Raw genomic sequence first — 14904 nt, 5'->3', positions numbered from 1 at the left:
TAATCTTTTTTTTAAACATGCCCCAATGCATCTTGTCCTTTCTCTTTAAAAAAGATTCTTGTTTTCTCCAAAAAACACATTTGTCTGATGATGCGGCATTCGTTGTTTATTTCAAAAGTAATTTATGTTCATCCAAATAAGTGCTCACAATTAATTGAAATGCTTTCTCCCATTAAATGTATTATCTTGTTCACACCGGGAAGCTGTGTCTCACCATTAGTCCATCACTCTAAGACTGTGCAATTTGCTGCTGTGGTTTTTTGACGTCAGAGTGACAATGATTTCTGTCAGCGGGATGTTTGATTGAATTTTTCAAAGGAATCCAGCGGACACCGCCCACTGTGCCATCTGAATAACGGCACGTTGAGGTTAAAGCATGATTTAATACATAAAGATGAGAGGAGAGGTGGCACCTGCTAGGCAGAAAAAAGACCAAGAATCTACATATTAAGATGACAGATATTTCATAGTTCATGATGATCATTTCCAGTGACAGATGCTGGTGAAGACAAACATCTGTTGTTAGTTCAATCAAATGCTTCCTTGACTCTCGGGTACAAGCTCCAGTAAGTACACAGTCTGATTACATTTCGCTTTATTTGCTAAATGTTTGCTGCACCTTTTTCCTGTTGTTGTCTCTGGTTGTTGTTTGTTTCTACCTGACGCGTTTTGTCATGCAGCTCATCAAGCACATCCCAAGCGAGGGAATGAGATTATCAAGCACTCAGCTTTAATTCATATCTTGTCTAACAATTTTTTTTTGTGGATTATGTCCTGAGATTGAAGTGAGGTGAAGAACTTTCTATCGTAAATGATTTTTCCTTAGTGCTGTCTGCAATCTTCATTTCCTATAGGATGTTGTTTGAAATGGTGTTTCCCCCCCAGAGGAAATAGACGCCCATGTCACCAGGATGAAGGAGAACCGTACGAGATAAATGTATGATTGACAGAGGCGTTATTTGAAACATCATAATTGAAAGCTGAGGCTGACTTGCGGCTCCATCCCCCGACAGTACCCCCAGGTTGTATAGATTCCATAGATTTGTCTCATTGCTCCAATCGTGGATGTTGGAATTGCTTTTGGACATGTGTACGAATTTAAATCTCTGCTTTGGCTTTACGGGTCTGTGTAATACGGAGTGAAATGTTGTCCTTTTCTGTTTCACGCTTTTATTTAACACCTGTCACACTATTAAAACAGCAGAAGTGATCATTTTCTGAATCATAGCTAATCAAAAAACTACTTGTGGAGCAGCATATGGCACAAGAGAGAATGCAAGGGCTGGCCATTATGCCTACTGAGGAGATTATAGCTTTGGATGTGGATAAAGGACACTGTTGAGGGTTTTTTTCTGCACAATGCCAAGCTCGTAGGGATGCTCTTGCTAAAAAGGTGAGCGAGTGCCTTTTCAAGGGGATTTGGAGCTCCCGATTGGCCGCTGTGCCAACCTGTTAGCCCTAATGTCTATGCTGAATCACAACCAACTGTGTTTTTGATAAGATTTTTGGCAGAGATGCTGTGCAAAACAGCAGCATATCCACAGGCTTAGTGCAGAGCGTGTACTGCGATTTAAAAACCCTGAACCTGTGTTCAACTCTTTGTCTGATGTGATACAACTTTCCTCTGCTACTGAGAAACGATAGTGTCAGATCTAAGATATTTGTAGATGGTTTGTAGATACTACAACAACTACACAGTTTTTGTCCTTCAGGCTCTTGCTTTTAACACATAGCACCAAAACTGCAAGGATCACAAGTAATTTGATTCGTTATCTCTTGAGCAGCTGTTTGTTGTTCTAACACTAACGTACAAAACAAGTCTGACTTGATTGATCGATTTAGATTTGCCAAAATTCAACAGATTGGTTCAATTTACAAAGCAGGGATTTACAACCTGGCTCATAGGGCTTGAGGATGACAGGAGTAATCATCATACCATGTTCATTTACTTGCCGGTAATGAAAACATGCAGCTTAATGTAGAATCTCACCTGAATTCACAGAGCTCCATCCCCTTGAACAAGAAATCTATAGTGTGGGATTCGTGGTTCTTAAAGGAAGAAGTGTGTGACACACGTATGCCTGTCCCTCCCGTCTGATTAAAGTGTTTTCCCTTTCATGATTCCAAATTTTAAACATTGATCATAAAATGCATACATTTTCCAAGTTTGGGCTTCTCCTGCATTCGCTCTCTGTTTGGTGACTTCTGATTCACAAACAGACACACAGAGACCCTGATCTGACCCCACACAGAAACATGCACAGACTCTCCTGGCTTGGTGGTTCGTGGATGAGCCAGGGTCAGTTCCTCTGTGCTGTCTCGCTCCTACGGTAAATTGGCAACTATTTTGAGAACAGGTCTGACCTCTGAGTAACCGCCACATGTGTCAATTGTGGTGGTTATGTTTTGGCTCCGGTGTACAGGGCTGCGAGTGGAACTATTGCAGAGGTACAGGATCCGTCTGTTGGAGCATTTAGTGCATCAAAATTCAGTGAATGACATTTCATCAATCTGCAGCAGGACAATCTGAAAAAATCTGACAGCTGAAGCAACCAAACGTGTTTTCAAGGTGAAAAATATCCTCGACTGGCCGAGTCAATCACCTGATGTCAATCTGACTGAGCTCCACTGCTCCTGCTCAAGAAGTAAAGGCAGTGACTCCACAACAAGCTAGAGCTTCATGTAGCGCTGTCTGCTCAAATTCGAGCTGCAATTAACGATCATTTTCTTAATTGATTAATCTGTTGATTATATCCTTTATTAGAATTAGAAGATATGTGTTCCTTAAAAATGTTATAAAATTGTCCCTCTGTGTTGCCCATTACCCACGATGACCTTCTCAAATGTCTTGTTTTGTCCACAAACCAAAGATAGGAATTTTCCTGTGATTAGAGGAGCAAAGAAACCAGATAATGTTCAAACTCAAGAAGCTGAAATCAGAGAATGTATCACATTGTAATGTGTTGTGTGTTGTAGTGAAATCGATAAATTGATTATCAAGTGATAAATCGATTAATTGTTACAGCCCAAGCTTAAATGAATTATCTTCACACACTATTTATATTTATGTAAACTTTCTGTTAGTTGACCCTGTAATGTGCAGTTCATTATTTAATTTCAAATTGAATGTGATGAAGCCTGAAAAATAAGAATAATCGAACTATCCAAATCTTTAAAGTGTGGACTATATGTCTTGAGGAGCCGAACCCAGAGCCTGAGCCCTTTGCGGATTGGATATTGATCTTTTCTGTTAAATTATAAGTCAATTGTTTACACATCTGCTTTTCATTAAATTCAATCACCTGATTGATCCAGTTAACCACAGTTTGTTTGTTATAGCTGGACTCTAAATGATGCTTGAAGCTTTGCTCCTGTGCAGCTTTATTCTTGCCTCAGCTCACTTGTCCAAGCTCAAACCAAACGTCAAAGTTAAGAGTGAGACGTTTAAAGAAAAGTCAAACAAACAACACCACTTGAAATTTCATTTTCTTATATCTTTCCCCCCGAAGCAGTTGAGTGACAATTTCCTCCATCCTTTAAAAGAGTTCAAACCAGCACCTGTCTTTGGGTTCTCCTGCTCCCTCTGTTTGATTGACGTTTTAAAGAAAGAGTCAGGGAGTTGTAGAACTTGTACCAGGCTCTGGCGAGATGTAGATCGAGCCCTCTGGCTAAACTCTGGAGAGGAAAATTAATCGGAGCCCACAACACCTGCAGTCCCCAGGCCAGTGAATCAAATCCTGACATTTACACAAGTCTGAAGCAACAAAAGGCTACAGAAATCCTTTTACTGCTATTTGCTGACCCCTCACTGTTCCTCTAAAGAAGTGTTGGTTCAGTACTTTATTGTCACTCTTTAACTGCACAGTGGTGAATTCTTAATGGACAGGTTGAAAGCCGGTACAAAATTAAAGAAGTGGGATTCACATGTACAAAGTTACCATGGGGATCTGAGGTAGAAGTAGACAATAGCCTGATAACAATAAGTCAGAGAATTAAAAGCTTCTTCTTTCATCAAACTATTTAACATGTTTAAGGTTTTGAATCTTTACAGTTAGATCTTCTGTCTTTTTTATACGTTAAGAATCTGTGCAAAACAATATTTATCACAGTAAGTTTACAATGAAAAAATTTACCACTTTATAATAAATATGTGAATGAAAAAATACCATTCCAGAATCAAAAGTAAAGGATCCTGAATTTAAAATGTAAAAGTTTGCGATTATAAACAGCTTAATATACTCAACTAAACTATATTAAATATTGCATTTTCTTGTTCTATAAAAACAAATGGGATTATTAACGGGGTTGAAAAGAAGAATTCTGCTTCTCTAATTTTGACTGTAGTGTTTAGTTTGATAATAGGATAATAATTTACTGTGATCCTTAACATTGTTTTATTGTCGATAAAGACAATCTCACATTCATGATCAAAATAAACAAATATAAAAAGCTGCCTCACCACTTAACAACATCCTGCAGGATGCAGCGTGATCACCAACCCCCAACAGAATAATGACAGAAATGACTTTCACATCAGGGTCTCCCACAACCAATTAAACTAACGCAAGATGACAATTTGCATTTTGGTCTCTAGTAGCAACACTCGCTGTTGCGATCAGCGGATGCCTCCTTCCTTTGCTGGTGTTTTCACTCCACCACCTTTTTTGGATGGAGCAGTATAAAACCTTTAACACCTCCCCAGGGATTACTTCCACTTAGCAAAGTGATAATAATATGGAGCTCATCACAGGAATGTGTGTAACTTGGCATTGCATGAAAGCTTTGAGAGAAATGTGCAATGACATGAATGACTGCAGTAGGTTTTTAGGATCGGTCATCTGTTTTCAGTTTGTCCTTATCAGCTGTGCAAGCCCTCTGGCAATAGCCAACCTCGGGCACGAGCCTTATCGAGCAGCTTTGTCAAAGAAAAGTTGTAGAAGTATTTTTGTTGCCTTTGGTCCAATTTTTAAATCCATGTAGAACACAATCAACAGACTGAGGTTTTAGAGAACTAGACATAGTATACTTGAACCTTACTGGTGTCTTTGGGATGAAGAGCAGGGCCAGAGGAAAGTAGGATGGATGGAATTTCCTGGCATGTCTCCATACAAAAGTTATGTTGGTAGAAAAAAAGTGAAACTGTTTATTGGCTTGGTACCCTCTGTGTTTCTTTCAAATGTAATCATAACCCCAGGTGGACATATTTATTGCATACACAGGCAACACATTGTAGTCGCAGGAGCTTCTTGTTTATCAATATTTAGTTGGAGAAGTATTCAGTGTAAACATGAAAAAAACAATGGCTGAATCAGTTTGATTTAGAAAGAGCTGGTGTCCTGGCATAGAGCTCAGTTAAATCTCTGCAAATGAAAGTGGCAAAGAAGGAAGACAAAGGACACAATGGACTGTTATTCTCCAGCAGAGCTGGCAGAGGCACAAAGCCAGGAGCCGTTAAAGTTATAATTTGGGAATTTTGCTGCTTCAAAAACATCAGCTTGTACTGAGGAGGATGAAGAAGCTGGTGGTGGGTCGTGCTAATTACCGGGCACACTGCAGGTTTGCCATTTCGTCATGAAATTGTGTCTGTGACTCAGACCGAATCTCCTCAGGAGTTTTTACATTTCCTTCAGATTCAATTTGAATTTAGATCAATGGAATATGTAGTATTATAGGGTGATTCTGATGAAAGAGTCAACATTGAAGCTACAGCTAGTAAACAGCTGCTGAGAGGATTTTTATGATTCCTCTGCAAACAATTTACTGTATGTATATGTATTAAAATATGTAGGTACATATTGAAAGTTAATTTAATTTAAGTGTCGACGGCAGTGCCTGTGGCTCTGTGCATCAAAAGGGCCTGAAGCTAAATGCACTATGAAGACAAAGGTAAAACATCTTGGTAACAGTTTGGACCAACGCGGGGGACCGACTAACCCATGTCACCATTCACAGAGCCACGCCCCTAGCATCGCTAAAAATTTCAATTTTTGATTCCCCCTAGTGGTGGTTGAAAGAAGTACAGGAGCCGCTCACAACGTTTCCATTTACAATTCGTTTTTAACAGATGCTGCAATTGCATAATTATTTGTACATGTTGCTTGTTAAAAACTGAAATGTCCAACAAGGTGATGGAATGTAGAAAATGGGATAAATACTGTGATTGCTAGAGGTGTTATTATAAAGGGCTTTGAGGATAAACTGCCGCAGCTCTTTTGGGATATTCACTTACAAAAGGCTCCGTTTTGTCGCTGACCCTGAGCAAGTTCCTGAAGTTTTCTCTCAGGCTCTGCCACCTCTTTGTGACTTCCCCTTTGCCGTTCATGCTTATTTAATCACTTTTTTGTATTTTATCCAGATTAGTCTCACTAAAGCTATTTAAATTAATCTAATTGAATCTCTTTTTCAGCTCCGACATCGAGGGGCAGTTAAAGAAAATGAGGCAGATGACTATAAACTCTAAGCTCCTGTCATCACATCAGTCACATCCTGCTTAATCCCCAACCGCTGAGAACCACCAGGGGAGAGGAATAACCCTGTGACTCCCTCGCCGCCACTCTGTTTATTATTAGTGCGTTGGATATCAGGATCTGAGGTGATATAATGCCCCACCAATGATCAACGGATCTTTAGAGCGCAAGTGAAACAGAGCCTGAGTCATTTCCTTGCTTTTGTAATGAGCCCTTTATTGTGTCTCAGCTGTGGCAGAAAGTTTGAGTGCAGCCCTTTGCTCTCCATATATCATAATCAGGATTAGAGGTTATTTACATTGTTCTCAATCAAGTGTTAGGTATCCTTAATTCCATTGCTAGTTTCCAAGCACTGTCCCGTGCAAGTGTAAAAAAGGTTGATCATGTTACTGCCAGATTTCTTGGTAATATATGCAAGCGTCTTGGTGGAGTTGAGAGTTAGAGCCTCTGGCCTGTTGTATGAAATGCTCCGTCGCTGAACGCTAACATTAACACTCCAAGAATACTGATGAGAGCTGGAGTTTCCAGACAGTCCAGATTCTTCAGCTCACACGTTGGTGTCGCAACTAAATTATTTTTATCTCCCTGCTCAGTGTGGCTCTGAGCTGCTGAAAGGTTAGATAGTGGACAGAATTGTGATACTTGGACCTTAATTTAGAGAATATAGTCCTCATTCAGTTCCCATGATTCAAATTTTCTTCTTATTCAATTCAGCTGCTTTCAAACATTCTGTGAAATCTGGATAATCTTCAGATATTCATCTGGGTGGGCTGTGTGTGAAAACGCCAATGTCCGGGTCTGTTTCTGTGGACATTGTTCAGAGTTTCTCCTGCCAGCCCCCTGAGGAAAAACTCTGTAGTATGTCCGAGTGAGCCCATATGATACAGCAGGAAATGAGCTGGAGGATTGTCTGCAAACGAGTGGGCTTGTTGAAGACGCTTCTAACACAAAACTCTATAAACAAAGGGAATACAAATACATGGAGTCATATATGTAGAAGATACCGACAAAGATTTCAACTTGGAAAGCCAATGAGATTCAAGAGCTTTTGGTGACAAGGGCCACCGCTGGTGTGGATGTGCTGGAAACAAAAACATGTTTTGCTGTGTGGAATTTTGATGTCCTGCCTCCTGCCTCCATGCCTCCATCGAACACTCTGGAGACTTTTCAGTTGTTGTGAACTTGTCTAAGAATCTCCTGCTGTGTTTTTCATACGTGAAAGGCAAACTCCTGAAGAACTCCAAACCCAAGAGTGCAGACATTCTCCAGGGTTCATGTCTGGAATTGGCTTTTCACTTCCCCGATACATACTTTTGGTCGTTGAGGATTTTTGCTGCATTTCACGTGGATTTCCTTTTCCTAAATTTATGCACACTCTCGCAAAATGTGAATGTGGAGTCTTCCCATGAGTCTGGGAATCTGCGCCTGTTTCCTCCTCCTCAATCACCACATGTGTGTCCTGGTAAACTGAAATTGAATTGTGGGAACTGAATGTGGAAGAGGTCTTATGGAGAGTGCATCCCCGCTGGGTGCCTCACCGTGCTGTGCCTGCAAACACTTCCATTTTTATCTGTGCCACTCGCAGCATAACATGCACCAATATTTATCCAGTCACTGTGAGTGCTGCTGACTCGAAACAGACTCATCGCATTTACTCTTTCTCTTTAATAGGTAAACTACAAAATTGTATACGCACTTCGCACTGATTAGCGCCCACATCGTAGCCTTATCGTTGTGATTGCAGGGGCATGTTTGCGTTCATTGCGACCATCAGTCAGCGGAAGTGACAGGACAGGAGCCAACCTCACACGAGGCTTCTCGGAACATTGAGGTCATTCGATCTTTGCTCCCCCCCCACCTCATCCATCACAATGACATATGCAGATGTACAGCCAAAAGGCCATTGGACATAAGTGCCTCCGAATTCAACCTGCTCATAAGTCCTGTCTGAACAAGAACACCCGTTTCAAACCTCACATCTCTGGAGTGTGAAAGATTGTGTTGTTTAAAATGTGTACATCAGCTTTTTGATACAATAATACGTGCTCATAGGCCAGAAAATCCGCCCATATTATAAATGGGGATTTTACAAGCATGCATACTTTTATATCACCCGTTCTTGACTTAAAGATGAATTCTACCTAATGTACGAATCCACTCAAACTTTTACTTTGGGTTATGTCAGCGATAGAGAGGAAAACGAAACGAAAAAAAGGTAAGAGGAAAGGATGATATAACATTTTTGAGCTTGAACAACACTTCCTAAAATAGAAACTAGAGAAGCAAGACTCTAATCTGTGATGCTCGGCTGAATTTATGGCCCTGAGGTGATCTGTGAACACAGGAGATTAAGAGGGTTGCAGACATGTGTGAACCTTAACAAACTTTAGTAATATAGCTATGCCACGAGGTCTTAGCCTGGAGAAGCATTCACATGTGTCAGGGACAAACTATCCCAAAGCACAGACCAGCAGCGTGTCTCTTAATGGAAAATGCTTGTACGTACATGCACTGCGTTTGTGCAGTTTTCTCAGCATTAATAATCCCAAACTGCAGAAATAGTTTTTTAACATGTTGGATCAAACTTTAATGACGTCCTTTCTAGCGTCAAGTCTCCATAGATTCCCAACTACTTAATGCTTCATCTTGTAGCACAAAACATATGGCGAGGTTAAGATGTAGTGAGGACTCAGTGACTGGCCTGAATAAAAAAGAAGAGTGGGTAATTAATTTACAAGACAGCCCCAGGCGGAGAAAGCAAAGTATAACATTTATAATGAATGATTATCAACATTGAAGTTTTGGGGTTTTAGATTTCTTAGGGAGTTGGTTTTCAATAAAAATCTGTGCCCCTGAAAAACCCATTTTGAAAGTTGGAAGGTTTAGTTTTATTGAAAAAGTAATAATAATATGCTGTGGTTTTACAAACCCGATCTGCTGCTTTCAGATCTTTCTACATGGGTATCTGGATATTTTTGAATAGCTGAGAAGATGTCATCGTTGGCGTTGGATGTGTGTAAATCCATTTTCCTCCCTCCCCTGCTCAGTGTTTGCTTACACTGGGCATAATGAATCATTAATTCACTGCTGTCACATGCAGCCCACAGTCACTCGGAGCAGAATTAACTCTTGATCCAGCCGAGCAGAGACGAAACAAAGAAACTGAAGAGGCATGAACCTCTCTATATTTGTCTCACCCATCCTGTAAACTAAGGATCCGTTTACGCGTGGATCGGTTGGCTGTTTTCTAATAAGACAGTTGTGCCGTGCTCTGTGATGCGTGTTGTTTTGGCTGCTTTGCATTTTTAATAATTTCATTGACTCTGATTATTTCCCGACCTCCTGTTCATCTGTGCTGCAGGTATTTCTCGGGCTTTGAACAACAGATGAGTTTCTGTTCTACAGTGGGCGACAGAGCATTGCTAGAGGTGATCTTTTTATTTTCTTTCTTTCAAACAAAATGCCCTCTCAATCATTAAAGAGGCTATATCTCATGACACAGTGGTTTCCAACCAGGGACACTTTTACCCCTGGGGCTGCGTAGAGAGATGTGAAATATGATTAAAAATATGATTTATAAAAGCTGTATTTACACACATTTATATGAAATCTTTTTACTATTCTATATATCACTTTTATTCCATTTAGTATTGCTACTTATTATTACTTAACTTTATTTATGATGATTTTTTGAATGTCCTCTGCCTGCTGTGTGCGGAATAAAGGATTATCTTATCTTAAATATGTAAAAGTAATGTTTAAATGTTTTAAATGGTCAGCTATATGGTTAAAATAAAGAGCCAAAAGTAATGGAAATAGTGAGTAATTGTAATAGTGTTAAATAACATCCATTATCTGACGGATGGAGGAGAGAGTTCATCGGACAGGACGGACAGACAGGTTAGACACCACCGCTAAAGAATAAACACTGTGGTCAACTGAAGTAGTTTAAGTGAGTGTCTCTCTCTGATGATGCAGATGGTGTTTTAATTAGTCTCAAAACTTCTCATTAATGCCTTGTTGGAATCAGGGTGTTGTTATTGCGGAGGCATGCACCTCACTATCATTATCTCTTCACTGGATAATAAACTGTGCCCCACAGATAAGGTGGTTGGTGTCCCGCTGGATAGTGAGGCAGCTGCACTATAAAACAAATCAAGGAACGAAGCACAATCTGTTTTCAGACATGAGCTCTGGAAACTGTACGAAAAGAATTGGGTGAGGACATGTTTCAGAATTACCCTTTCGGCTCGATATTTTTTACCATGGCGCTGGCAGGAAAAGTTCCAGAAAACTTCTGGAACCACTCTCTAATAAATTTTGCTAACAAACATCTCTCCGCAAACATCCAAGAAAATGTCAAGACTTCAGTGCATGTCATCAAGCTCTTTGTAACATTGTGAAAGCACCAACAATATTCTTTCAGTTCCCCGTTGACATTCTTATATTTTCAAGTAAACTCCATTGAGTGTATTCTTGAAGTTCTAGTTGTCATGGTGAAACTGTTCGATTTCTGAAGATGACTGCTCTGTTAAACACCGGCCAGCAGGTAGCTTGTCACTGTTACACCGTGGTCTTAGTCCCTAAACCTCTGAGGCTCAGTTTCTGAATCTCCCTCTCTTCTGCTTCTCGTCTTCTTTCTGTTTCTCTATTCTGCAGTCCTGAGGAGATTTTTCTTCTTTCCCAGATAAGACCACTGCTGTTCGTCTTTTCTGTTTGTTACCTCCTGTGGCAGAGGCTCAGCTGTTCTAACCCCCTCTCCTCAGTCACACAGGTATAGAGACACAGCCAGTCTAATTGGTTATAACCCTTCAGCTGTCATAACTCCGGCTCACTGTAGCTTTCTGGAGACGGGTGAAGAATACCTGTCTGTTATCGCTGGTGTGCGTTGGCATAAAGATCTGTACCGAGTGGCATCAACATGTCTTTTAGTTTCCAGGATTACTGGGAAGTTTTATTTTACAACTCAATACACCACATTTTTTATTGTGTCGCTTATTTCATTCCTTCCTGCACAATTATCTGTTTAAATATTTTACTTTGTCTTTTAAAACGCTGCACAGACACAGCTGAGACGTCTCCTCCATTATTGCTCTTCTTTCAATATCTTCTCCGAGTGAAGATCCTGTTTCTGCTCCTTTCTGTTTATGACTTTCTGTTTGTGCAGGATTATAAGGTCAAACTGCACAAATAACTTGGGAGAAGGAAAACAAATGGCCCCAAAGATGATGCGCCTGTGATTTCTAAAGACAAGTTTTCACAACACTGGCAAACTTATGATTCTCTCTGAGCTTCTCTTTGAAACAACAAACACTTCTCAGCATTTTGCAAGTTGAATCATGGCCACGATATATTAAAAAAAACACCCACTAAGTGTCATTAATGTGAGAAAGGACTGTCTTCTTCTGCATCGTTTGTTTGTATGAGCCACACAAAAACCAAGGAAATGAGATTTCACGATAAGTTTCCTCTTCTGTTTATTGGAGTCCACTGGAAGACCTTCATGACTATTAGTGGTTTAGTTTAGAAATAGCTTTCGTCTGATTTCTCGTCTTAGCTTTCGTCTTTATTTGAAAACCAAGAGCATTATTTCTGTTGGTCCTGGCGGTGGGACAATGCAGTTAAATTCCTTCCTGCATGAATAACTCTTTTTGCTCCTTTTGGGACATCATACAAAAAAAAACTTTATTTTCTCATTCTTTCGAAACCTCACCCAGTCCTGAGCTAAATGGAATTGGAACGGAGCGCGGTGTCGGGAAGCCGGGGTTCTCCCATTTCTGATGACCGATGGCAGGAGAGAGATGAAAGGCCTAATGTAAAAAGCCATGCCTCTGCTTCTTCTCCTCCCCACCTCCTCCCCTCTTGTCTCTCCTCCCTCCTCGCCCGGGCTGCAGTGCATCTTTTCACAGTCATGAAAGAATGCAGACACACATATTCCACCTCTTCTTACTGTCATCCCCTCCATTCTCCTACTTCTCACACTTACCGTCTCTCCCTTCCCTTTTCAACTAGTTTCTAGCGCACATACACTTCATGGGGGACACTTCCCACACAGCCTTTTGAACATGCTAAGAGCTTTTAACATCTGGGTTTCCGTATTATTATTTCTACTTTTGTGGTACATGTCGTGATGACACCCCGGATGATGGCTGACTAAATGTACTGAAGAATTTCACCTTGTGCAACATTTATCAAGCAGGCTGTCATCAATTATTCATCAAACCGAAAATTAACCACTAACATGAACTTCGATAAAAGCTTATTTGTTCACCAGCTGTATATCAGACATTCAGAGATAAGTCAGGATTTGGTTTTTGGGAGTGATGTTTCCACCAGACACACTGCTGTTGATTTCAGTTAAAAAGAGCAGATTCCATCTTAAAAATCTGTTCTTTGTGTTTGTGTTTCTCAGTTTGTGGCTCCTTTGTCCTGGTAGAGTTACATTTATTTATTTCTTCCCCTCTGCTGATCACACCTCGGTGCCTCACGCCTCCTCTTATGCTGTCGGTTCACATTCGGAGTCGCTCTAATTGAGTTTTTGGACAGCTGGCCCGGTCTCAAATGCTCCGCGAGAGATAAAAGAAATTTTGCATTGCAACATCAAAGGGGGCGCCCCCGCACGCTCGCCCCATTCCACTTCCATAGTCGCCACAACATGACGAAATCAGATGAACATCTAAGGTCAGTGCAGCTGCGAAGGGTTAATGATGTGGAGACCGAGCTCTGATTTTTAATTCACACCCAGGGCAGATAACTGCTCTCCACCCATTCAAGTCCCATTCCCTCCACCGATGACGCAGGCACTCTTGCACCTCGTGAACAACCTGTTTATTTAAAGCACTTTACCTGAATACATTTGAATGTAATTTGACATGACATAGCTTAGACCTGTCATTACGTGACATTGTTTGCTTCGCCAGGATCAATGGGCGGATAATGGAGGTGGATGTGGGGTAGTGTATGTAAATTTGGCGACGGCATGAAGTGTCAGAGACCTAATTTATATTAGAGGGAATTCAGTGAAGTGGCATATTCTGGAAATCACTTCACCGAGGTTCAAACTCCTATTATTTCCCATACAGCTCTCTTAATGTAATTCCCCACTTTTTAAAGAGAATATAATACAGCACTTGTGCCTCTTGAGAGAGCAAATGATTCAACTATATTGGGGGGGGGGGGGGGGGGGGCATAAAGTGAAGGGAGCGTTAACAGACAGAGGCTGAAAAGTGGAGCTGCAGCAATGAACAGAATGAGGAAAGTGATGTGTTTTATGAACATGAAGAGCATGTAAATCTTTAAACCAATACAAAATTATGGCCATGAATGTAAGCTCTATTTTAGAAGAGAAGTGGGGATATTTTGACCGTGCTTCTCGTCCACCACACCGTGTTTAGTGATGTATTTGGAGCTTTCATATCTGGACCCACACGAAAGGTCTTCAACCAATGACCTTGTCTGAATGTCGTCAGCAAGATAAACACAGGAAATTGTGTGTGTTATACCTGTGTGTTTGCCCAACACCCGATTCGACGCAGAATGCTCATTAATATGACCGTGAGTCATTTGCTAAAATAACAAAAGGTTTTTTATCTGAGGGGCCATTCAGCAGGCCATTCAAATGTTAACCCAGCAGATACCAGACCTTTCAAGAGCCGCTCACTGTTTTCACAATGGGCCATTATTTCAATGTTGGTATTACTTGCACCACAGGGTCATTGCTGTCAATGCCACAGTCATCATGAGTATCTCTGTTAAAATAACTTGGTGGAAAAAGGACAGAGAAAATTCAAAGTTTATTAATTTAAATTTCAATCACCTTGTATTCCTGAGGCCTCATGTGTATCCTTGTGACGATGGATTTTTGATTAATTTCTTTTCAGCATTGTATCTGTTATTGCATGTCTTGTTGTTCCTTGTTGTTCCTTTGCCAATCTATGAGTGAACTCATGAAGCTTGTGTTGAGCATCTGCGTCCTCATGTGTGGATCTGATTAAATTTGGAGATCAAGGAATTGTTTTTTACTTTCTTTGTCGTAGCAAGATAGGGTGTCATCCTTGCAATCACCAAAGTATACTGATTCAAAAAAATGAAACAGGCCCCTTGTGGTGCATGTTTAGGGAACTGCCATATATATATTTATATAACCCTGCTAATGTATTTGTCTTGGTATGACATGATAAAGGATAACTGGTTACTTGGATGATATGATAATTATTTGCAGCTTCTGACATCATTAATAACCTTTATTTAGTTGTTGTCTAGTACATATTTAAAGAGCTGTCAGTTTGAGTACTCTTTTTGAGTGTCATTGGTTGGATGACCTTCATGTTTATATTTGGATCATCACTTTGAGGAGCTTGGCGACTGCCTGGCACCGATGCAGTTTTATTGTGAGGTCACAGTATCCTACTCTGCCTTCAGCGCTGCTATGTCTTGA

Source organism: Pleuronectes platessa, chromosome 12 (genome assembly GCF_947347685.1).
Source record: "Pleuronectes platessa chromosome 12, fPlePla1.1, whole genome shotgun sequence".
NCBI lineage: Eukaryota > Metazoa > Chordata > Actinopteri > Pleuronectiformes > Pleuronectidae > Pleuronectes > Pleuronectes platessa.
Note: the sequence above shows the minus strand (reverse complement) of the source record.